At 36.3% G+C, this 23,256-nt stretch overlaps 1 non-coding gene across 1 annotated transcript; it reads left to right on the top strand.

Annotated features, from left to right (window-relative positions):
- The first annotated feature begins 5,808 nt into the window (after positions 1-5,808).
- TRNAK-CUU (transfer RNA lysine (anticodon CUU)) lies at positions 5,809-5,881 on the top strand. The gene has a single exon. It is a non-coding gene; the product is annotated as a tRNA-Lys (tRNA).
- The last annotated feature ends 17,375 nt before the right edge of the window (positions 5,882-23,256 follow it).

The raw sequence follows: 23,256 nt of genomic DNA, 5'->3' as shown, positions 1-23,256 counted from the left end.
TTCATGTTATGACTAAATCTACACTTTGTTTGAAACGTTAGGTTAAATTTGGCTCTTATCTGTATCAATACTACCGGCTTAGAAAAGTGGGTAAATAATTCATTAGTCCCCTCCTTTTTACCTAACACAATGTTTAGTCCTCATATTTTGAAAAACACATTATAAGATCACTATCTTTTGTCAATACTAACCCGTTGGTCCTTCTATCTATTTTTTTCTAGATTTTTAACCGTTATATTTGGCATAAACATAAGGACAGAAAATAGCAGAGTAACATGACCATTTTGTATTTACTATGACTGTCTTGAAAGCTAAGATCTAATCGATTAAAAATCTAAAAAAACTAGACAAAAGGACTAAATGGATAATATTGATAAAAGATAAGGACCTTATAATGTGTTCTTCAAAACAGGGGGACTAAACAATGTGTTAGATAAAAAGGAGAGGACTAATAAATTATTTACCTTAGAAAAGTCGAGAATCGGAAAAAGTTTATTTTATAGCTAGAAAATAAGGAAAAAAAATTCTAAAATTAGATTTTTTTATAACTACCACCATTCTAGGAGTTTTATAACATCGAGTGTTTTTGAAGTTTACGATCCGAAATCGTGGTGGTATGAGGTATTGGTAGTGCGCAGTCCGAAATTGTGAAAATTATTTGTGTGGGATCAAGCTTACGTAATTGATTTAAAGAGATAATCAAGTCATCATAACTCACATGTCTACATCAGTAAGCACTTTTGAAAAATTTAATGATAATGATTACAGTACTTGGAGTACTTGTATCAAGTTTTATCTGTTCGGTCAAGACTTATGAAGATTGTTGGAGACAATGACACAACACCTTCGATAAAACAAAATGACCTTAAAAAGTGAAAGGTTAAGTGTGGTTAAGCAATGTATGCTTTATCAATCTCGGTGGGGGGATGCTTTGGTGCAGTGTATCAAGGATACAAAACCCCCTAAAGAAGCATGAGACACTCTTACTGGATTATTTGCAAGAACAAACAATATCAAGCTCCAACAACTTGAGAGCGAGTTACTGTCAGTCTCGCAACAAGACATAACGAGGAGTGGATACTGTTGTAGCGTGAACTAAACAATTAATTTGTAAGATGGGAGATCAATCGTTGAACTTCTGAAGGAAGGCGGTCCTTCCAATCAGGATGATGACAGCCGATGTTCCTTGAGGATCGAACCTCCTGGATGAAGGTTGAGCGTCTGTGGACGAAGGTTGAACGTCCCCGGATGAAGGTTGAACGTCTGGATGAAGGTTGAACGTCCCTGACGAAGGTTGATCTTCCTTGAGGATTAAACCTGTTACAGTGTGGGAAGCGGTCTTCCCACAAACGCTCTGATGCTTAAGTTAGATACCATAAAATATAGTATCATTTTCTCTCTCTCAAAGCCAACCCCTTCCTCTTCAGCTTTCAACCTATTTATAGGAATAAAGGAGGAAGTTACATGTGAGCTATCGGTAAAAGATCGTGCTGAACATGGGTACAATTATCTAGGACGATAATGGAGTACATGGGTGTTGAATATACAATAGAGATATATTGTTTAATGAATAATTTCCCTCAATCAGGACTGATCATATAGCCTTGTATATATAGTAGATTACATGAGTTAGAGTTTAACTAGAATTGTCAATACGTAATATAGATAAAATAAACACTAGTTATTAGATAACTCTAAACAAACCTAATAGTTATCCGTTAGTATCTGATGATAGCTAAAGAGATAATTAACAATAATTATCTCCAACAGTGGGTAGTAGTTATATCAATTGCTCCCCACTGTTATTTTCGGATTATTTTCCAAAATAAGAGTGAGAAAGATAAATATCCATAACCGCTCGATAAATGATTTAAAAAGTGGCAGCACGAATCTCCCTGTTAGGATTACCAATCTTGTGAGATAAATTAGAATTATAACTAACATCAGAATCCTCTCCATCTGCGATTCTATAGGCTAATCTAAAGTATTAGTAGGAAGTAAAATCCCATTCTGTTTTGGATTAGGATACATAGTAATAAATATAAGAATCCTATTTTGTTTAGGATTAGGATAAATAATAATAATAATAAATATAAGAATCCTATTCTGTTTAGGATTAGGATAAATAATAATAATAAATATAAGAATCCTATTCCGTTTAGGATTTCATAAGACATCCCTAATATTTAAGGATGTTAGCATATGATTTCTTTTTTACCTCAAGTGCACCGATTTTCTCTCCTCTGTGCTTAGTCTTGGACTCCTTTAGCTTCGGAAAAAAACTCTATTTTCAGGTTAGCTTCTTCCTCGATTCCGAAGTTTTATATCTGTGGAATGCAAAATTATGTTATATCGGTTAAAGGAATAGGAGAAAAACGTTTAACCAATCTGTAACTTAGATAATTGACTGTGCGTTTTTTTCTTTTTTGCGACAAGACTCCGTTTTTGCGATTTTTCTATTTTGAATAAGTCTGAACCTATAACGTTTTTTCGACTTTTGTTTTTTCAAACAGTCGAATCTGCAAACGTTTTTTTGAAAAAAAAAAAAACGATTCTCAACGCTTTCGAATGAAAAATGAGCCTTTACCGCTTTTTCGTTTTGAATGAAAACGATCCTCAATGCTTCCAAACGAGACTCGGGCTTCTACCGCTTTTTCGTTTTGAAAAAAAATGATCCTTAATCGCTTTTTGCGATTTTAAACAGAACTCGAGCCTTCACCATTTTTTCGTTTTGGGATAAAAACGATCCTCAACCGCTTTTTCGTTTCAATTAAAAAACGATCCTCAACCGCTGTTTGCGATTTTAAACAGAACTCGAACCTCCACCGCTTTTTCGTTTCAATTAAAAAACGATTCTCAATTTTTTCAAACGACACTCGACTCTAACGTTTTCTCATTTTTTATAAAATTGATTCTCCACGTTTTTTGTGATTTAAAACAGAAACCGAACCTCTAATGGTTTTTCGTTTTTAACGAAATTGACCCTTCGCGATTTTAAACAGAAACCGAACCTCTAATGGTTTTTCGTTAAAATATAGTATCCTTTTCTCTCTCTCAAAGCCAACCCCTTCCTCTTCAGCTTTCAACCTATTTATAGGAATAAAGGAGGAAGTTACCTGTGAGTTATCGGTAAAAGATCGTGCTGAACGTGGTACAATTATCTAGGACGATAATGGAGTACGTGGATAGTGGTTATATCAGATACTTTATTAAGTTAAAACTTTATTTAATGAAATTTTAAAATTAGATCCTGAAAATGAAATTACCGAAATAAGAATGAGAAGAATCATATTCTTCCATGATTTGCCTTCCGAATTTAATGCACTTGTCACAGCAATCCGTGGATGGGCCAAAAAGTCAAATTTAAATGAGTTAGAAAATATCTTTGCTAATCAAAAGGTTCTAGACAAACAAACGTCTAAAGTCCCGAGCAATGATGAAGATGAAACTCTTTTTATTAAAAAGAGCAAGGGTCCAAATTTCTGCAAGATCGAGAAATGACGGAAGAAGGTTCAAACAAAAATGATGGCATAAAAGGCCATAATGAGTAGGACTGTAAATGAGCTGAGCCGCTCATGAGCGGCTCGGTGGTCGGCTCGATAAAAGCTCGGCTCGACTCAATTTGTAAATGAGCTGCTCGTGAGCACGATTTACTGGCTCGGTTCATAAATGAGCCGAGCTTGAGCAGGCCAAAACTCGGCTCGAAAGCTCGCGAGTAGGTAAGTTGGGCTAGGAGACGAGAGTTGTCAGAATTCTGTCATCCTATTATCCTAAATGCCATTTAGCCGCCTATTCCCATCCTATCCCTATCTTTCTCTTTGTTAATTGTAACCCTAGTTAGGGTGTTTAAGTCTTTTATGGCCCTGTTTGGTAAAGAGCGTTTTGGGATAAAAAGAGCGGTTTTGACCAATTTTAGAGGTTTGACCACTGAAACCGCTGATTGGAGTGTTTGGTGGAGAGAGGTTTGAGAGAGAGTTTTGGGATGAAAACGCCAATTTAGAAAAAGCTTTTAAAAGGAGCTTTTTCAATTAGCGTTTTGGAATATTAAAATTAATGGACTTCTTTAACCCTAATAGATAGACTCCCTCTTTTCCTGCGCCAAAATTAATGCCCTTATTCGCCTTTTTGCACAAACCGCTATTATCAATCAGCTAATTTTTACCAAACAGGTCTACACAAACAGCTAGTCAAATCAGCTAATGTAATCAGCTAACAGCTAACAGCTAATGTAATCAGCTAACAGCTAATTCCCAAACAGGGCCTATATTTATTTGGGGAGAGGTATTTAAACTTCTTTGTTTGTAAAAATGAATAACATTTAATGAATCAAATTAATATTCAAAACCTCCATTGGAGTAAGATTTCTTATCTTTTGGGATTAACTTCTTCAAGTTCAAGCTCGAGAATAAATTCTTCGTCGATTTACGATTAAAATCAATTTGTTCGTGATTAATTCGTATCAATTTTTTTTATTAATAATTTATTATTGAGGAGTCTATCTCCTCTCACTATTGGTAAATATAATAATAATTAATAATTTTAATGATAAAATAATAAATAAGGAGTGAATATGATAAACATTGTTGGAGATGATATGTATTTTTTTAATACTTTATTATTGATGAGTCTCTCCCTTCTTACTAGAGGTTGCAAGATAGCCAGAACAAAACAATCTAATTTCAAGCATCGTTAATGAAAGATGATTTTTTGTTTCATGTGCAATTTTATGTTTTGGCTATCCTGCAACCTCTAACATTCTGACTATCCAATAAGACTTTTCTGTTATCGAAAAAAACTCATCCTCCGTTAATGACATTGAAATAGTATTGTCTGACGAATCTTGATTTTAAAAGTATACTATTTTGTAAGTAGATACTGAATTTGCTTTCTCCTATAACCATATAGCTAAATTTGTAACGCATCCTTGTTAAAAGAAAAGTTGTAATATAAATTTTGAAGACCGTTGTTATATAATTGTTGTTAAGAGACAATGACTAACAAACAATGAGACAATTTGTATTATTGAAATTGATTTTGAATTTTATAAATAAAAAATTATTTTTTTTATCGGAGGCCCTATGCGGCCTCCAATGACATCAATATTCTCTAATATATTTCTTTCAATACATAAAATTGCTAAATCATTTAACTTTTCTTGAGACGTTGATGATCTCAAATATTTGGATAACAATTTACTACTTTAATAAACTAAAAAATTTCAAAATGCTGACATCGATGATTTTAACCAAAGCATTTGCAACACTTTCATTTCTAAAAAAAAAAAACATCATCTGCATCAACATATGAAAAATTATTATTACAAATTAGAGTCATAAATTTACATGTTGTGACTGTTTAGCTTATGAATTTTAAGATTTTAATTTATATAATTTTTTATAAAAAAATTATTTTCGGATCCTTCCTCTATTATTCTAGATGTGTGCTGGGAATTATTTGGATCTAAGATTATTTCTGTAACTATTGTATCTCTTAAGATTTAATTTCTGTATTATTATTTCTTTTGAAAAAATATTATTTTTGGACACTTCCATTTCCATTCCTTGGGCCTAGAACAGACGCCCTTTCTAGGCATTGCCGAGGACGGCCCTGCTCTTTATATATATTATATATAACACGGGAATGGAATGGATTCCTACTTTTAGCTACAAAACATTCAAAAGAAAATGAAGTTTGAGAACTAATTAATTCAGAAAGGTATCGGTAGAAAATTTGGTTACAGTAAAAAATATAGTGCAAACAATTTTAGGAAACCTAGTTAACTTTGGAACTGTAGACAAAGTCATATAAGCCCGTCTAGCTCAGTTGGTAGATCGCAAGACTCTTAACTTTGTGGTCGTGGGTTCGAGCCCCACGGTGGGCGCTTTTTTTATTAGGAAAAACCTGAATACTGACGGAAATATTTGTCAGTAATCGCCCAGTTTTTGTTGTAAATCTTTTTTCCAGACGAAATGGGAGAGTGGGAAAATGCAATAATAGACAACCACCTATTGAAAGTTTCACTTTCTTAGCTGCTGTCCCCTGGAAATTAGAAGAATTTTCTGCAAAAAAATCAATGAGTTGTTAATTCCAAAAACTAGATTCCAAAACAAATAAAACAAGTGATAACTAAATACAAATAAAACAAGCTAATTTTTACACTTCAATCCACCCATGAAACAGATCTGCGTATTTATATTAAAAAATCAGAAAATTGAACCGCAATGAATGGATACCGGCGGTGATGTAGCATAGTGGCGATGGAGATTGGTGGGGATGACGTTTTTGGTTTCTGCTCTATAGATCGTTTCTTTGATGAAAAAAACTCAAAATTATAACGGTAAAGCCATTTGTATAGAAATATTTTGGTTAGAATGACTAGAATGCGGATAAATTTCATTAATAGTGTACAATATTTGCCACTCAAAATTAATTAAATGATTTATTTAACGGTAAAACCATTTGTATAGAAATATTTTGGCTAGAATGCGGATAAATTTCATCAATGGTGTATAAACCTTTGGCTCCTTTCACATTTTGGAGTACAACATTCAATTTGTCTCACTAATATGTACGAATTTGTAGGTGACCTTCCACTTTGGTGTACAACAGGTAAAAAAGACCGGTGTACGTGAAGTCAACGCGCCACGTCAGCTTTGACCGGTCAAAAAGTAAAAAATTAATACATCACATGTGTTATTACTAAAATACCCTTATTGGGATCTTCTTCCTAAAACCATCATTAAAGTACCTTGTCTTTCTCTCTCTTACTTTTCTCTCTCTTAAACTCTTTTCATAAATCCACCATTGTGATCTCTTCAACCCTCCGATCAATATTATCATAAAAAGCTTTCAATATGGTTATTATAATTTCCATCATTAACCATTGGGTGATGACTTGAAAAGCTTTCGAGCAAACTTCACTCTACAAACATCACCTTAGCCAAATTAATGTCTCTTCATCTAGCTTCATACCTTAGATCAAATTAATTTTTGTCCTTCCGATCCATCACACCATTACCATCTTCTTTCTCCTCCCTGTTGTTGGTTCTTTATATTATTTTTATCCAAAACTAAACCCTCTAAATCTAAACTGAAAAAAGAGCTCCAAGGAAAAGATCAAAACCGATTATATCAGAAGAAACGGTTGTAAATCCAATTGTTTATGTGGGAATAAAAAAATGGATTATCAATTAAGGAAAAAAAAAGATGAATCCAATTAGAAGTTGATATGGCTCAACCTTTTCGAGGGATTGTCCTGAAATGATCTCAAACTAAAATGTCTGATTCAAGTATCATATTCCAATTTGAAAAATCATCTATTCATAAGAAAATGAAGACTATAAAGGCAATGGATTGTCTTAATACCAGATTAGTTTGAAGAGCACCCAACCTACAACAGCAAACAATCAACGGTCTTCTGCATTATGCTATAGAATGTAAGTATATACGAATTTCTTAGTTGACAAAATTGAAAAACTCAAAAAGGGAAATTGAAAAATGAAAACAATATCAATGTATTGGATATGAGAAACGTTGGAGCAATAAATCTCTTGTGAAAACTGACGAACCCTTACAGAAATTAGTAGAGATATAAGTTCATCCTTCTTTCTCTTGCTAGCATAATTTTAATTGAAAGCTTTTGAGAGAGAGAGAGAGAGAGAGAGAGAGAGAGAGAGAGAGAGAGAGAGAGAGAGAGAGAGAAGAATTGTAAAGAAGAAAAGGATGTGAGTCGGTGGAAAATGCTGAAGAAAAGGAGTGGAGTGCAGAGGATGTAGAGATATTGAAGAAACAAATGGTGAAAAATCATGTAGGGAAACCAAAGAGGTATTTTAATGATTGAACATATGGTGAGTCAATTTTTGACTTTTTGATCGGTCAAATCTGACATGTCGCATTAACCGGCTATTTTTATCTGTTGTACACCAAAGTGGGAGACCACTTATAAGTCCATATATATTAATGAGACAAATTAAAGATTGTACACCAAAGTGTGAAATAAGGTAAAAGTTGTACACCATTGATGAAATTTACCCACTAGAATGCAAAGGAAAAAACTAATTGCCCACCACATTATTGAGTAAATTACACCAATGGTACCTGAACTTTACCCTAATTCACACTTTGGTACCTAGATTACATTTTGTCTCAAAAATATACATAAAGTAACGATGACCGGACAATTAAGTATATTTTACCGGTTAATGGCCGGTCAATGCAATTTTGATGAGTAAATTACACTGATGGTATCTGAACTTTATCCGAATTCACATTTTAGTACCTAGATTTCATTTTGTCCAAAAAATACACTTCAAGTAAAGATGACTCAATATTTTAGTATATTTGACCGATCAGTGATTGATCAACCCGAGTTTGACCATTTTAAATTAAAAATTGAGACCAATCATACACTCAATTAACATAAAATTATAATACTGTCATTTAGCGGGTAAATTTCATCAATGGTGTACAACCTTTGCCTCATTTCACACTTTGGTGTACAACCTTCAATTTGTCTCATTAATATGTACGAACTTATAGGTGACCTCCCACTTTGGTATATAGCCGGTTAAAATGACCGGTCAACCCAAAGTCAACATGACACCTCATCATTTTTTATCTTATCCATTTAAAAAAGGGACCCACACATATTATAATTACAAAAACACCTCATTCATAAATAAAAAAAACACTATCTCTTCTCCATCTTTCCTTTTCTCTCCATCTCTCATTTTGTTTTTCTGCACATCTTTCTCTCTCTAACTCCTCTCTCTCTCTTCAAAATCCCACGTACTTGACTTTTACTTCCACCTTAACCTTTGTGTTCATCGTAATCAGAATGCATCCTTGGATTTGAGAGCTAAAATTAATCCTTCATTCCTTTAATTGCAGCATTTTAATTACTTGGATTTGAGTTTCAATAATATTATCACAACCAACATTATAATTATTGTTGAGGCTGATTATAATTATTCACAATATGGCTACATCATCACATACTTTGCAAACATTATCTTCCTGCCCCTCCATTTTTCCAAGAAATACAATCCATTAAACCAGATTAATTTAATTTAATTCATTAGAATAATAAACAACTAATTACTTAAATTAATCAAAACTAAAGCAGTTCATCATTTTCTGGGTAAATTGCAAGAGCAGAGATTGAAATCAAGTGGAATAAAAAAGCATAAACTGATAGCAAGTACCTGAGATATTTATGTCAGTGAAATCGGTGAAGATGAGAAGAGAGTTTCGCAACCGTGAAAAGGAACCGAAGCAAGCAGGGCAAGGAAGAATGAGAATCCGAACAATAAAATCTGAGTGAAGAAAGCTGAAGCTAAATTCAAAAGATTGGAATTTTCTTTTCGTCTTTTTAGAAAGCTGATTGGCTAAAGAAACTTTAATTATTGAATAAAGGGTCATATTAATTTGCTTTAGAATTTTGTATTCTTGTTAATTAGTCTAGAAGTTACAGTATTTTCTGTCGAATCAGTTTAAATTGCAAGAAAATGGCTGCCATCTGTATTTAAATACAGTTCATCCTCTTTCTAATTGTCTTTAACTAACATTTATCCATTTATCCATGTATATGAACTTCACATTTTCAGAGTGTTAAAGATATATTTTCTTTTTCTTTTCAAGGATGAATTTGCAGGTTTTCCATTTTTGTGGAAATCAGTGGAAATTTACCGCTCGAATCCCTTGCAATTCCCGTGCCAATTCCAAGCCATATTCGTCGATTCCAGTTATAAATCTCCTTCCTTTTCTAATCCCTGTCCACATATTCGTCAATTCCCATGTCTGTCAGTTTAGACTCATAGTTTTCTACGTCCATACAGTGTGATTTTTCCAGTCCATAGCTTTGCAATTTTATTATCTTAGAGAGAGAAAGAAAGAGAGGAGAGAGAGTGTAAGAAAGAGAAAGGAAAAGGCAAAGAGAGAGAAAGAAAATTAATAAAGAAAATAAATCTTAAATAAGGGTATATAAGTAATTTATGATTTTTTTTGACTTTTTGACCGGTCAAAGCTGAGGTTGCGCGTTGACTAAGCGTTGACCGGTCATTTTTACCTATTGTACACCATAGTGGGAGGTCACCTATAAGATCGTACATATTAGTGAGACAAATTGAAGGTTGTACACCAAAGTGTGAAATGGAACAAAGGTTGTACACCATTGATGAAATTTACCCGTCATTTAGCTCATAAATGACAATATTATAATTTTATATTAATTGAGTGTATGGTGAGTCACAATGTTTAGTTCATGTTACCCGGTCACTAACCGATCAAATGAACTAAACCTTTCAGTCACCTTTACTTGTGTTATGTTTTTAGGATAAAATAAAATTCAGGTACCGAAGTGTGAATTATGGTAAATTTTGGGTACCATTAATGTAATTAACTCATGAAACTCGCGTTGACCGGTCATAACCGGTAAAAATATACTAAATTGTCCGGTCATCATTACTTCAGGTATATTTTTGGGACAAAATGTAATCTAGGTACCAAAGTGTAAACTATGTAAAGTTCAGGTATCATTGTTGTAGTTTACCCCCACATTATTATTAAGAATTTTATTAATGGCTTCTCCTTTTTTTTCTATGCACTTCTTCATTAATTATTATTAATTGTTTCTATTTTTTACCATTTACCAGTACTATTTGTTTGTTAATTTTTTCTAGGCCTAATACACATATAACCCCTGAACTTGTCCAAATGTTGCAACTGTCCCCCCCCTCCACTTTCAACTGTAACAACTTACCCCTCAAACTTGTCCAATTGTAAAACATAACCCCAAATTGCTGACATGACTGTAATTGAAGAAATACATGAAATACAAGAGCAACAACGCGCGTGGAGTATGATAATCAGATCTTTGGACAAAAAAAATCAGTATTTAAGTAACCAAATCCCTAATTCTTCAAAAAAATTCCTAAATCATAAATCCTCCATTCTCCTCAATCTTATTCCGCTGGTCCCTTCTCCTAAATCATTCTTCTTCTTCTTCTTCTTCCTTTTGTTCTTCCTGTTCGTTTTTAGTGATTTCTGGATTCAAAGTTTTGGGACATTATGGCGGTGAAAAGGTGTTTATATGGAGAAATAGCTCCATTGAAGATTTCATAGCGTGATACGAATCCGGTGAGATGTTTTTACGGTTGCTTCAAATACAGGGTAAAAAAATCCCAAATCTTAAATATGTTGCATTTACATGATGATTGTTGTTTTTGTGGAATAAATCAAAGTAAATGCATTCATGATGAATTCTATTTATTTTTTCAGTGGAAAGAGCCAAGTTGTGGATATTTTAAGTGGTATAATAGAGAGCTAGAACCCCATTATAAGTCAGTGATGATTGGTTTATTGAGGAAGATAATGGACAAAGATGAGGAAAAAAAGAAGCTAGATGCATTCGGGGTGTTTGGTTGAAGTTCCTTGTGGTGTTTGTGATTGGGATATTTTGTGGGATGTTGTTGTAATTTGGGTGTGCTTTCTTTTGTGTATTTTGGCTTCTGTTATGATATCTGTTGGTGTACTATGAAACACAATGTATTTATGGCACAATGAATAAGAATGCTTTGATTTGGCAAAAAAAAAAACAGAATGTGTGACACCTATAGAAATTGCAGTTGAAACAATATAAGTCACAAACTTAACATCTGAACATAAATAGCATTAAAGAAGCATAAAATCAACACAACAATGAACTGAAACAAATGGTTATTGACATTAAAAATGGCCTAAAAGATAATGTCATTCACTATCCAAAAGCAACAAGCTTCATTGTAGCATATTGACTACAACTAATTTGCTTTTCCAAAAAAAACATATTCTGCTGATACAAATTGTATAACATTATACTAGTTCATGACAATGAGGAGAATACAAATTGCATCAAAAAACCAAAAATTACATGTCCTTCAGATTACAATTTAAACTACTTCACAATATTTGGTTGAGACTCCTTAGAGGAGCTTTGAACTTGTCTTACAGTAGTTGATGTTGTTTGAGATGCATATCTTGGTGTTCGTGCATTTCTGTCCATATTTGGTGCAGACTGAGGGGCTTGTTGACCACTTGATGTCCCAGCCATTTGAGATGCATGAGATTCTTGGGAGTTATGCATCCTCCTGCTTTCATACATAGCCCTTCTCAACACCCTCCTTTTTTGGAGCTCATTAGGTAACATATGGCCTTTTCCTTTGGATTTAACCTTAGTAGGTTCAAATCCAATATCCCCTGTAATATGTGTAGAAGTTTTGGTACCAGCTGTACCTGAAGAAATTACAATACCTCCTGGCCTACCACACTGCAGTAAACAACATAAAACATGAATACTATAAAAACTAGTGAACACAATGTAATAATGAATATGCACTTTTCATTTGTATACATGTTGAACTGTATATCCAGTTTTCTCTGATATGAAAACTCCATATCCATATTTTGCATTCTTTTTCTTGGAAGTTCTTCATACCTAGTAATAATTTAATATTCACTTGTTACTAAATCAATTCAGCATGTGACAATAGTATAAAAATCTCTCCAAATGTACAACTTAAACTTAAAATTACCTTTTGTGGTTGTGATGCATTTTTCTTTCTCCCATGCACTGATTTGCTGCTACTGGCCTGTGATGTACTGTACTTTCTTTTCCTAACTAGCTCTTCTTGATGTTGAGATTTGGTTTCAGGTATTCTTTCCCTTGAAATACCCTGCACAGAAAATACAAATCCCATTTACATAACATCCCTAAATAATATTTAAACCAGCAACAATAAAAAATACAAAATGAGTACAAAACACCTGTCTTAAATCATTCTTCCTTGCTAAGTAGCCTTTCTTATTGTGATTTGGACCTTTACAGTATGAACATGTCATTTTCACACCTCTTTTTGTCAACTTTCCAAATTTTTTTACTTCATCTCTAGACTTCCTCCTGTTCTTCTTTGGCATTCCTAGCAATGGTTTTATTTCTGGTGGCCGGATTGGAGGATGTGAACTAGGAGGTCACATCTTCATATTGAGTACATGCTATATGAAGCTTCCATATGCTTGTAGGTAAGTCTGCTTGTGATACCAATGGCTCACATAATTGATATGCTCGTAGGTAACTTTAGTCATATTTTGCCTTGCCCCTAATATCCACCCATTAAATGTTTCTGAGATATTATTGTCAACAGAATCACACTTGGTGCTTGTGGGAAAGTATGTCCTCATCCATCTTTCCTTCTTATAGTTAATAAGATAATTTACAATCCATGTTCCTAATTGGCTCATCTCTTGCAATCTGTCTTTAAGCTCTGCTTCAAATGTAGCCTTACTCACTTTCCAAAATGCATTCCTACCTTCTACCCCTCTTTATTTCTTTGCCCAATTGGCAAGAATATGCCTTGCACATATTCTATGCTCAGCTTGTGGCAATAATTCCTTTATTGCTGCCTCTAAACCCTACATTAATACCATAACATACCAATCATAAACAACTAATACGTTAATAACATACTACAATCATGCAATCATTTTAACATATCACAGTAATTTCTATAACATACTACTAAGCATCCTAAATGCTAACAAACAGCATAATAACAAACAACATCATAACATACCTTCTACATGTCTGAAATGATAGTGTACTCTGCACCATCTTGAAGGTCCAAGTCTGATATCAACTGTTCCAAAAACCAACGCCATATATGTTTCCTTTCAGCATCATCTATAACAGCCCATGCCACAGGATACATATGGTGATTACCATCCGTTGCCACAACTACCAACAACTGCCCCTTGCAAATTCCCTTCAAGAAACATCCATCCAATCCAATACATCTTCTGCATCCCCTTTTGAACCCTTCCCTAACAGAACTAAAACATACATAAACCTCCTGAAAATTAGTTCCAATCTCCTAACAACATTAATAACCACAGTGCTGCCTGGATTGGATCTCAACAGTTTATCTTTGTAGTCATACAACCTAGCATATTCTTCTCTGTAATCACCAATGAATTGGTTAAGTACTATCATCTTTGCTCTTCTACAAATGTGTCTACTAATATGAACCTTCAATTTGGTTCTGACCAAATCTTGCAACTTCTACAACTTGGTAGTTTGCTGATCCAGAATTCTCTCCTTAAAATAATTAGCTATAAACTGAGAATTATAGTGCCTATTTCTGTTTGTCTTCATGCATTTGTGGACTAGATAATGTCTTCACAAGAAAATTCTTTGTCTTCTTCTCCAAACTCCCATACAGATGTCATGGGCATTTCTCACAACAAATCACCCTTACTTTATGGAAATCTTTCTTTTCATAATCCAATTGTAGACACCGAGTCGGAGGACCTGTGACGAAAACCTGTAAACAAGACGGTTGAAACGGTTGATTCTGGAAGTTTTAAAAACAAAAAATATATAATATATAATAAGGAAGGAGAAGTTGCAATGGGTCGCGGTCGTCGATTGGGCGGCTCACGAGTGCTCAGCGGCGCGGTGCGAGCGCCTAGCGGCAGCCGACGTGCGTCCAACAACGGTCGGACGCCCGCCCGGCAGCACGCTCGACGTCTGCTGGACGCACACGTCCGACTACGAGTGGCGCGCGCTCGACGTCCGTTGGACGCACGAGCCCGGCGGCACAGAGCGCGCGCTCGACAGCCACGGTGCGTGTGCGCCCGACGGCGCGAGACGCGCCCCGGCAGGCGTCGGGCGAGCGCGCCCGGCAGCCGTTGGGCGCGCGCCCAACAATTGTTGGGCGATCGCCCAACAAATGTTGGGCGGCCGCCCAACAATGTTGGGCGATAGCCTAACAGAGGTTGGGCGGCCGCCCAACATGGCTTGGGCGGCCGCCCAACCCTTTTGGGCGACGCCCGATCTTGCTCGGGCGTCGCCCATTCCTTCCGGGGATCCAATGCCTATAAAAGGCACGGATCCCCATGCATTTTGGAGGGAGGATTTTTGGAGAGGAATTTCTCACTCTAACATTTTAGGGAGAAGTGACTTTTTTTGGGAAAAAACATTTTTTTTCCTAAAAATTCCGAATTTCCTAAAAGTTAAGATTTTACTAAAAACACAAAAAATACCGGGAAAGCACGATTCGTGGAATCAACCGACTTCAATCGTCAATACCGAACTTAAGGTATTATCCGAGGACTAGACTCGTTTTATTTTATTTAATTTATTTCTTTTCCTTTATTTATTTTTATGTTATAATTTTATTTATTTAGCTATTTATTTATTTACCACGTTTTATTTAATTTTGTGTATTTATTTAATTTTCGTCTCGTGTTGAATAAAATTTGGTTTTGTTTTAAAATAAAAACCTCGTTTTGATATCCCAATACGAACCGTGATCCGATAAAAAGGTAGTTCGGGTATTAAAAGACGTTGTAATTATAAGATTCTTAAAAAAGAAATTTCCAAATAACGTTTTAAAATAAAAACGTCGTTTTAGGAACTTCCGTTATTGACTATGATCCATTTTTGGTAGTTCGGAAATCCAAAACGATTGAATTAGACTTAATTTAAAGCTTTTGAATAAATCTGGAAATAATTGGAGTGCTGCTGTAATTTGCGTTTTCTGTCACTAATTGCTGATTACCGACGGATTTTCCGTCGGTAAATCTGCTGGAATGTAAAAAAATGCTGTTTTGGTCCCTCTTTCTCAACTTTTAAGCTTTTAATCCTTTGTACATATATGTATATTTATGTAATAAATGTTTTCAAACTATTTTTGGATAGTTGGTACATATAGTTATTTAGGATATTTATATATCATTTTTTGATTTAATCTAATATAGGTATACGTATATATATATTTTCTTTTTCCTTCATTTAAATGATAATTGATTTTATTTTAGAATGTTATTTACTTGGGTGTTTTGGAAGTAATTAATTAGTAGATATTTTGTGGATAATGGGTTTTATTTTGATATTTAAACTACATTATGTATATATATATATATATATATATATATATATATATATATATATATATATATATATAGTTTTTAGGCTATTCGGGTTATACTAGTTATTATTAGGTGAAACTATTTTGGGGATAAATGTTATTTTCTTATTTAGGAGCTTTATCTATTATTTTCACATGTTTAAAGTAAAAATGTATTATATTTAGTATTTTTATTATCATTTCTTATATGTTTATTACATAGTATCTTTTCACTTATCCTTATTTTCTCTATAAATATTTCATGGGTTTTTTTTTGGCTAAAATGTATATAATATGTCTATATTATTTTCTTTATTCTTTGGACATTTATGGGTCCATATTTCAAATGGGCTTTATTTCAAATGTATATAATATGTCTAGATCATTTCCAAAACATCACGTTTTAAAACCTTAGTCCGTTCCAACGACGGATTAAGCGAACCTTGTAATTAAAATCGTTTTCATTGTAAATAATGAAGTTTTGAATCGTTTTCTTAAAGGATTGTACAAAATAAAATTGATTTGTATGTTTAACCACGTTTTCTTATCAAAGGCTTTTATCCCAACATTTTCAACGTCCGAGTCGTTCCAACGGCGATTCGAGTGAACATCATTAAACGAGGTTTTGAAACGTGCCTAAATCGTTCCAACGACGATTAAGGTACGAACCATGTAAATAAACTCGTTTTGGGGAAGTGAATTAGTATAGAATTAGTATGTGACACGAAGCATAAATCACGTTACAAATAAATCAATTCTTCCTTCTCCCTCTCTCTTTCCTGTGTATATTGAACTGATGTAAATGGGTGATTCTTTACTAAAATGGCTTTTCAATAATGTATGCTCAAAACGGTTTTCAAAACGAGAAAGAAAAGGTTTCAAATGAATTTTAAACTTAAAGAAATATACGATTAGTCCGTTATCGCCTAACATGCTGAGTAGGAGGCCGGTGGTTCATAACCGGGCGATGTCGGGGTGCCTAGTAGCCTTTCTCCGGAAAGGAGCTAGCCTTCTCGGCTCGTACCTAAGTTTTCCGAACCCACACCGGTCTCCCGCAAGGGATCGGTGTTCATTTTCCCATTCGTGGGTGGCGACTCTTCCATATCTCCGAGCTCCGGTCCTGCCGAGCAGCTTGATTCCACGATTGGTTGCTTTCGGCGCCAATCACCGCTTACGTCGCCATGAGGTGTCCACCCCCCGGTCCGCCCGGGAGATTAGGCCGCGGCACCTCGTCTAACAAGTGGCGACTCTGCTGGGGAAGCGAGAAATTTGATTCCAGAAGGCGTGTATTAAGCCCTTAACGGGGACGGATCGTATTATTTCTTTTCGTATGCATTCATGTGCATTATTGCAAACCTTTTGGGTAATTTCCGCGAAACCTCTAGTGAGAGTCCATTCGTCGCTCGAAAGAGGCTAGTGTAAGTTCCCCCTTACAGTAAGGCGCCAAAGGGTCCCCATCCATTCGTTAGGGGCGAATTTGTGCGGTCCTATGAGGTCCCGCGATCAGCCGTGTCAGCATATAGTAGCCTTAAAAGTTGCCATAGGATTACCCATTACTATTTTTGGTGTGATAAATGAATCAGTTCGTGTTTTCAAATCGCCATGATACGTGTCTAAATCCTAAAGTATGTAAAGAAAATGAAATGATGCGTTAATATATACTCTTGAGTCGACATACTAATTACCCTAAAACATCGAAACGATTTAAACTAAAGACGACTTAGTCATCTCGTATGAATGAACATGTGCGGCCCGCCTTGTCCCTTTCTGTGTCCCGACGAAGGCACATGTTCAGGAAATGCGTTATGACGTAAGCACGTATTAGTATGCGTCGGTTTGGTGTTAAGGATAGTTACATTTCGATACAAAAGACTATATTGACAGTAGCCGTTATTCACATTCTTTAAATAAATTGGGATAAAATGAGATCATAACGAAACGAAAACGAAGAACATTTCGGTTTCGAACGACCCTGTCATAACGTGAAAAGTTTCACGCACGTAGCCCGTCCCTTCCGAATAAAAGACAAGCTTTTACGTTATGCCCCGTGTCGTTCTTAAGAGAAATGGACGTGTCCGCAGAAGTGACTAAGAAAAGAAAAGCAAAAAATGAACTAAACGACCAAAATCATTCCGAATCTACGATATGTCAATACCGAGAGTAGTTAAAGAAAATAAACCAATTCCGTTGAATACGTGCCTCGAACGAGTGTATACTCCGTTTAAAATCACGAAGCCGAATTAAGCCAAACCATATAATTGCGCCATATGGACGAGACTGCGGGTTTTGACTAACGACTCGATCATTTTGACCGTTACCAAAACTGCAAGAAATATGGCCCGATGTACGTGTTTGCTTAATTCGTGCCTAAAGGAAAGAGAACGGTGATATCCTCGCTTTGAATAAGCATGCGATTCAACGAAATGTTGATTTTCTATAACCACACTAAGATGATATATCCTGTGGATTGGGAAGAACAACGAACTGTTGCTAGCCGAAAGGTTACCGTGCGCTCAAAATAAGACTCGCCGTCTTTTCACGTAGCTAAAATGAGCAAACGGATCCTCGACGCTAAGAACAAACGCGTTACGCGATGAGTCCGTTCCCTAAAATAAAATCCAAAAGTGATTTCATCACTAAATAAACACGTGGCTGCGTCTCTCGATAGATCCAAAAGATCCCGTTGTAATCCAAAAATCGAGACACGAACCCACGCAAATAAAAGGGAACGGGTCATTGTCAATAACGAATGATTGGACTAGAAGAATAACTCGTACCACGTCTAAAAACTGAGATGCGCTCAAAGGGAGTCAAAACCCGAACTAATGCGTCTCGCGAAAAGAAAAAAGACGAGTTATTCCGAAAGGACAATCCATTTGGTCAATATCTTAGTCACTGAACGCTGATGCGTCAAAAACGAACTGTGTTGTATGGTGAATGATTTATTTTTCCGCAATAATCGACGGCATCACGCGTCCCCTGGACCGCAATGTGAGCCCCAAACCAAAATCCTAGGAAAGAGACTTGGACCATCGAGTGTGTGGAGGAATAAGGGTGGAAGAGAGATGTTGTGATACGTGTAATTAGACTAACGTTTGTTCTTCTTATCTTATATATCCGTAAATAAATAAATGCACACACCACGAATCATGCATATAAAATCATGCATACATACTAATGGATACCGTTCGCGCAGACGTCATCATTAAGCGATTTTGGTACCGAGAGAGCAGTCGGCTAGTTAGGCAGTTTGACCAGTTACAGATTGACAGTTCTGAATCGGCAGTTGTGGCTTCGGAATCATCTTCGTCCGAGTATACTCAGTCTTCAGCCAGTATGTCTGCGACCGACGAAAAAGTGGCCGGATTGGAAAACTCTGTGAACAACATTAATGAGCAGTTAGCGGTGATAGCGGCCCAGTTAGCTAAGCTGGCCATGAGAGATGACAAAAGTGGCAGTAAACACGCTGATAATGAGGTGAACGATGGACCTCGCTTTGGGAATGAGGATGACTATCAAGATTATATCCGGAAGCAGCTTGAGAAAGAGAAAGCTAAGGAAGAGGAGTGGAAGCAACACGTCACTCAGGAGGTGCAGGATCTACGTGGGGGAAGTTCCGGGAGTCAGGACTTTTATAACTTGAAGAATTGTTTATCGGCAACGGCTTTGCCTTTGAAATTCCGGCTCCCTGACATGAAAAAGTTCGATGGAACTGGGGATCCCACTGCCCACATGAATCAGTATGTCGCTGTAATGAAGCACACGATCCTGACTGAGGATCAAGTCCTGGGGCTGTTTAACACCTATCTTGAGGGGGCTGCCCTCACATGGTTTCATGCATTGCCGATGGTGACGAAGAGGGATTGGAAAGAGTTAGCGAAGTCATTCATCGCTCAGTATAGCTTCAACACCATGCTTGAGGTCACTTTGAAGGAGCTTGAGAGCACTAAGCAGCAGACTGGGGAATCCTTCTCCGATTTTGTGAAAAGATGGAGGGCCAAGGCCGCGGTTATGAAGCAGAAGCCGCTTGAGCAGGATCAGATCCGAATGGTAGTCGGTAACACCTTGCCGTATATTAAGAATGAGCTGCGGTATATGCCTTTTACCGATTTCAATCAGATGTATAGTTGTGCCTTAACTGTTGAGGGGGATGGAGAACCAAAAAAGGCGTACACTAAATGGACGAAGTCTGGGTATAGTGCCGGAGGGCCAAGTGCGAGTGCGGAATCTGCAGCAGTGAAAGTGCTTGATCTTAATGCTATCGAAAAGAGGCAGTTCGCCAAATTTGATCAGACCTACGCAAAAGTTTTCGAACGATTGCAGAAAAAGGGGCTGCTGAAAGCTCTTACTCATTATAACAAGACACCGCTGTTAGACGAGGTGCCGCGGCCTAATCTCCCGGGCGGACCGGGGGGTGGACAACCTCATGGCGACGTAAGCGGTGATTGGCGCCGAAAGCAACCAATCGTGGAATCAAGCTGCTCGACAGGACCAGAGCTCGGAGATATGGAAGAGTCGCCACCCACGAATGGGAAAATGAACACCGATCCCTTGCGGGAGACCGGTGTGGGTTCGAGAAACTTAGGTACGAGCCGAGAAGGCTAGCTCCTTTCCGGAGAAAGGCTACTAGGCACCCCGACATCGCCCGGTTATGAACCACCGGCCTCCTACTCAGCATGTTAGGCGATAACGGACTAATCGTATACTTCTTTAAGTTTAAAATTCATTTGAAACCCTTTTCTTTCTCTTCTTAGAAACCGTTTTGAGCATATGATATTGAAAAGCCACATCAGTAAAGAATCACCCATTTATGTTTATACATACACAGAGAGGGGGAAGAAAGAAGTGATTTATTTACAACCGTATTAAATATTATATCGTGTGTTTATTCTACACTAACTTATTTCCCAAAAACGGATTTATTTACATGGTTCGCACCTTAATCGCCGTTGGAACGATTCAGGTGCGTTTTAAAACCCCGTTTGATGAAGTTTACCCGAATCGCCGTTGGAACGACTCGAGTATTCGAAAACGTTTGAGATAAAAAACCTTTTAATGAGAAAACATGGTTAAGCATACAAGTCAATTTTATTTTGTACAAATTCTTTAAGAAAATGGTTCAAAACTCTATTATTCGCAAAGAAAACGATTTTAATTACAATGATCCTTTAATCCGCCTTTGGAACGGATTAGGGTTTTAAAACTTGGTATTTTGAAGACGATTTGAAATATTAACAAGAATGACTCCATTTATTTACATTACAAATCTAAAAAAAACATTAGTTTAACTAATTCAATTGAAAACTCTCTTTTTGGTGATTTATTTTTCCCACTTACTTTAATGGACTCTTTAACTATTATAATTACAATAAACTAACATTTACACTCAAATGAAGTCCTTTTGAAACATGGACCCATGAATGGGCCAAAAGAATAAAGAAAATGGTTTTAGACCATATATATATATGTATACATTTAAATAAAAAAGGAAGATAAGAAAATAAGATTTAACCAAAAATCACTATATGTATATGAAGATAATAAACACAATATATCTTATACTTTGAAATGTGAAAATAATAAGTAAATCTTATAACTAAGAAAGTAATACTTATCTAAAAATAATTTAACTCAATAATCACTAAAATAACCCAAATATTCTAAAAAAACTATACATATATATACATAATTAATATAGTTTAAATATCAAAAATACCATATGCTAATGTCTATTCATTATTTCTCAAAATATCAAGTAACTAATATTTAAATATAACCTAAGTTAATAAAAAAATGAAATACATATATATATATTTATACTTATATTACAAAATAGAATAAAAAGAGATATACAAATATTCTAAAATAGATATATATACTAAAGTTCTAAAAAGTTGAAAAACATGTATTACATAATCATATATATATATACTAAGGATTAAAAGTCTAAAAGTTAAGAAAAAGGCACTGAAATGGCATTTTTACATTTTGGCAGATTTACCGACGGAAAATCCGTCGGTAAACAGCATTTAGTGACAGAATTGGCAAATTACAGCAGCACTCTAATATTTTCCAGATTTATTCAAAAGCTTTAAATTAAATCTAATTCAATCGTTTTGGACTTCCGAACTACCAAAGATGGATCATAGTCGAAAACGGAAGTTCCTAAAACGATGTTTTTATTTTAAAACGTTATTTGGAAACCTCTTTTAAATAAAAAAAACTTATAATTACAACATTTTCGATACCCGAACTACCTTTTTATCGGATCACGGTTCGTATTGGGATATCCAAAACGAGGTTTTTTATTTTAAAACAAAACCGAATTTTATTTGACACGAAACGAAAATTAAATAAATACGCTAACTAAATAAAACGTGACAAAATAAATAAATGACTAAAGGAATAAAAACTATAGCATAAAAAAAATAGAAGGAGAGAAATAAATTAAATAAAATAAAGAGTCTAGTCCTCGGATAATACCTTTGATGCGGTATCTGACAGTCGAAGCTGATTGATTCCACGAACCGCGAGCTCCCGATTTTAATAAAAATTTAGTAAAAATTGAACTTAGGAAATTTGGGAGTTTTTGAGAGAAAAAAAAAATATTTTTCTCAAAAAAATCCACTCTCTCTCTCTAAAAATGTTTAGAGTGGGAAAGTTTTCCCCCTTTCAAAGGCCCTCCCTTTTTCACCTTGGGATCCGTGCCCTTATATAGGGAAATGGATCCCGGAACAATGGGCGACGCCCAAAAAAAATTGGACATCGCCCATTGTGGTTGGGCGGCCGCCCGACCTAGTGTTGGGCTACCGCCCAACCTTGTTGGGCGGCCGCCCAACAATGTTGGGCGATCGCCCAACTTTCGTTGGGCGATCGCCCAACACGAGGTTGGGCGCCCGCGCCCAACCCTCGTCGGGCGTCCGCCCGACGCGTTGGGCGTTCATCCGACGTGGTTGGGTGCCCGCCCGGCGACCCCCGGGGCGTGCCCCGCGCCGTCGGACGCGTGCACTCCGTGGCCACCGAGCGCGCGTTCCGCACAGCTAGACGCTCGCACGTCGCGGCCGCCGAACGCGCGCCTCGCGCTGCCAGGCACGTGTGCTCAACGGCCTACGAGGGCGCGCACCGCCAGCGGTCCCAGGCACTGCCCCGGGCGTCGAGAGCGTGCCACTCGCGGTGCGTCCGACGGACGCCACGCGCACGTCTCGAGCCGTCAAGCGGGCGTTCGACCATCGTCGTCCGCGTGCGGGATGCCGTTACGTGCCCGCGTCGTGCCGTTAATTTTCCTCAGCTTATTATTCTTTATATATTTTTCAAA

Source organism: Euphorbia lathyris, chromosome 8, assembly GCF_963576675.1.
Source record: "Euphorbia lathyris chromosome 8, ddEupLath1.1, whole genome shotgun sequence".
Lineage (NCBI taxonomy): Eukaryota > Viridiplantae > Streptophyta > Magnoliopsida > Malpighiales > Euphorbiaceae > Euphorbia > Euphorbia lathyris.
The sequence above is the reverse complement of the archived record's forward strand: the minus strand, read 5'-3'. Positions and strand labels throughout refer to the sequence as shown.